Genomic DNA, 3,690 nt, shown 5'->3' on the forward strand with positions numbered 1-3,690 from the left:
CATGCACTTGAATGGACAATGCATCCTTCTATCTCGCAGTCCCGTTCCTTCTACAATTTAAGCCTAAAAGCCCCTTTCCATCATACCCCCTCCAACTGATAACTAGGAGCGGGCGGCAGAGATTTCATTTTCCGTCTTTGTTTGCATTTTTTCCACCTTGTAAACAAGGATGCAGAATCCCGCTGGTTGCCTTACTGCCTTCAAAGGGAGCAGGGCTCGTGCAGAGCTGTATACATGTGCTCCCTGATTTTTGGTCACTGATGAGCTGGTACAGCGCTTAGGTGAGGTATGAAAAAGGAACGAAGTCGCTCTCCAGAACCCTCCAATGCCCCTGACTTTTCCCAAAGTTGGAGGTTTTCCTGAAGTTTGAGGTGAGATGTCTGCGGGTCGGGGTAGGGCTGCTATACACTCCCCGCTCTGCTGGCTCTGGCCCTGGAACAGCCGCACTTTCAGGCTGCCCATTTTTTACGTCTTTTTTTCTTCCTTCCCTTCCCAAAGACTTTATTATTTTTTTTTCCCATCCAAAACTATCAGGACCTTCACTCTGACCTTAAACATCTGCTTTTAGCAGCTCAGTTCCCTGACACTGGCCTGTGCTTCCTTTGGGGCAGCCTTCATTCATCATCAGGTGGGGATTTTCCTCTTACAGTCATTCCAGTGCTTGCAAACCCTTCCTCTGGCACAGGGGGTTCAGGGCCAGGCGAGGTGCAGCTTTCTGCCACCTGGGTTTGGGCTGGTTCCTTGTTGTGGGTGCGTGCCCTTAATGGAAGGCTGCGATCGAACCTCCCCGCTGGCTCCTGGCGCTTAAGGCCTATGAGAACCTTTTGACGTGTGGCCCAGGAATGGCAAACTTCAAAGGCATGTCAGCGCTGAGGTTATGGTTCACCTGCGCAGGGTCCTCACTGCTGTAAATATCCCAGGCGTGTAGCTGGGGCTTAGTGACCAGTTCTGGTCTACCCATGGCTGGAATAGCATTATCGAAAAGCCGCACGTGTTCCTGTGGTGCGTTTGGATGCTCTTTGAATAGTCATGTTTTTATCTTCGGTAGGGGGTATTTTAAAGTATGTCTATTCCTAGTTTTAGTTAATTATCTTTTAATGAAAGTGTCAGTCATATTCACATCTGCAGTATTAGGTTAAGATAATTAGATTTTCAAATGAGAAGCAATCTTCTTAAATCCCACGCAAGAAAATATTTGTAGAAGATTCCGATTTATAATGACATCTGTACGTTTCACCCCAGTTCTCATCATAATAATCCCCCCCACCAAAAAAAAAAAAAAAAGAAAAAGGAAAGTTGTCTGGTAAAATATAGGAGATAAAATATTAATAAAATATCAATACTTGTAGGGAAAGTGGAAGATGATGCATGTTATATGCATGACACATATACCGTATGCAAAGAGCCCCCTTCCCTGGGCTGCTATTTACTTCATTTTGATGAGGCTGTTTACAGTTGACGTTGTATATTCCGGAAGGCTTTGCTTTTTACTTTGTTGATCTCTCCAAGCAATTACATGGCGGCCACCAAATAAAGTGCGCTGTGCTTTGTGCGCTGGGTGCATGTGGGCTGTATGTATATGTGTGTAAATATGATGTGGGGTGCGTGCATGCGTGCGCGTGTGCTTGTAAATAAATTCCTCTTTATCTCGGTATGGGCAGATATCCCCTATCTCAGATATAGTATCTTTCCTTTTACAGAGGTCTCACGTTGTACGTTCATTACCCCATTGCAAACATATATTTTTCATTAAATCTCCATTAAAAGAGAGGGAAAGGGAAAGGCAGGCAGAAAGACAAACAGCCAGCCAGAAAGAAATATCTCCCTGACGGAATAATTAATTTGGACCCGTTGCTTTTAAGTTCCCGAACAGTTAAAAGAGCAAGTCTGCCCCCTCCTTTTTTTTTTTTTTTTTTTTTTAATTTTCCCTAGCCATCCACTTTGTGTGCCTGTGCGTGTGTGTCTGTGTTACTAATGAAGTTTGCAGACTCGTGTTTGCATCCACGAGCTCTTTCCGCTGCCCCTCTTCTCCGGGCTGCCCGCGCGGCTCCCGCAGCCCCGGCGCAGCCCCAGAGCCGCGGCGCTCCGGCTCCCGGCCGCGGGGCTGCGCGTCATTTGCAGCCCGGAGAATGTTGATCACCTCACTAATTACACCTCTCCCTCGCCTCTTCCCTCTCCTCTCCCTCTCCCTCTCGCTCCCTCGCTCTCTCTCTCTCTCCTCTCTCTCCTCTCTCTCCCTCTCTCTCTCTCATTCCCAGAGTGCATATCGGGAATAGACACACAAAGACATGCGCACTCAACTTAATCAGCCATTTTTTTAAACAGGGCTAAAACGATAATAATTAGCAGAATAAAGACATATCGGATTTTCATTTCCTTTCCTCCTTTTCCCAACCCCTTCACAACCAAACAGCGAGACCGCGGTCGGCACATGCTTTAACAACTCCCGGACCCCAAAGGACCGCTCCATGCCCCCCACTTCTTGCTCAATCATTTTTATTTTCACCCAATAAAGTTGGAGGATTATTTTTTTTTATGATTTTTTTAATGAACCTTCTCTCGTTTACTTGGATGTGATCAGCTGTTAAGTAAATAAAGCAAAACAAAAAAAAGAGGCGAAGATCCAGTAGGAACTGCGAGGGGAAATGGAAAGTAAGTTTTTTCTTTAACTTTTATTGAGTAGTTTGTGTTAAATTTAGGTCGAGTATCGATTATCTTTCCAGGCTGATCTTGCACAATCTTTGATATTTCGCTCTCGCTCTCTCTCTCTCCTCTCTCCGTGCCTCTTTCTCTCTCTCTCACATACGCACACACACTCACATCCCCGCATCCCGCGTACCTCTCCCCTCTCTCTCTCCCCCCTTTTTCTGCCTGTTTCCCCATTTTTAGGTACAGTATTTGCTCTCGCTCGGGGAGGAGGGGCTGCTTTTTCTCTCTCCCTTCTTTCTTTCCCTCTCTCTCTCTCCTATTCCGGGGGATACGTTTGTTTGTGCATTATGAATTTTTTTTGTTTTGCTTTGCGGATTTTTTCTTTTTTCCGGGCTGTAACTTTGGGACCGAGGGGGGGACCCCGTTTACTTTGCACAGGAGGGTCAGAGGGTGTCCCCCGCTTTTTATTTCGCTCTTTTTTTGTCTGGGAGCTCGGGCTGGGGGGGAGCACTGTCAGATGAGGAGCGCCGTTCCGGCTGTCAGAACCCATCGCCTGCCGCCCCTTTTGGGTTCGCGCTCCTGTCCCGCAGCTCGGGCCCCCCAAAACTTTGAGGTGCTTTCCGAAGGCGCACCCCCCTCTCCCCATCCCCTCCTCCGTCCCTCTCCTCCCCATCTCCACCCCCCTCGGCCTCCCAAACTTTCGCTTTCGGGAGGGGGGGGTGGGGTGGTGGTGATGCCAGCAGGGCAATGGAGACCCTGAATCTGAGCGCGTGTGTGCGGGTGAAGGTGTGGGGTGCCCCCCGCCCCCCCCCCCCTTTATTTTGCAGGTAGGTTTCTCAGGAGCAGAGCAAGGGGCGGCTGTGTGTGTGTGTATGGGTGTGTGTGAGTGCAGGGGGACCGCGCTGCCGGCTGGCTCTAACAGCAGGAGGAAGCCGAGCCCGTTAGGAGCGCGCCCTGCCTCTGTCAGTCTCACCGCGCGGCCCGGCCCGGCTCTGCGCGGAGCGGCCCGGCCCCGCCGCCGGGGATGCGCGGCTGCTGCCT

General features: G+C 49.6%; 1 protein-coding gene across 5 annotated transcripts in view; it reads left to right on the forward strand.

The window, feature by feature from the left end:
- The window catches only part of ZFHX4 (zinc finger homeobox 4), a 153,224-nt gene continuing 151,786 nt past the window's right edge, over positions 2,253-3,690 (forward strand). For 4 of the 5 annotated variants that reach the window (XM_021387586.1, XM_021387589.1, XM_021387588.1 and 1 more), the window contains exon 1: positions 2,253-2,652. The gene's annotated coding sequence lies outside the window, so the exon portion shown is untranslated. The remainder of the gene's footprint in view (positions 2,653-3,690) is intronic. The other variant, XM_021387587.1, reaches the window with a different exon arrangement.

Source organism: Numida meleagris, chromosome 2 (genome assembly GCF_002078875.1).
Source record: "Numida meleagris isolate 19003 breed g44 Domestic line chromosome 2, NumMel1.0, whole genome shotgun sequence".
Lineage (NCBI taxonomy): Eukaryota > Metazoa > Chordata > Aves > Galliformes > Numididae > Numida > Numida meleagris.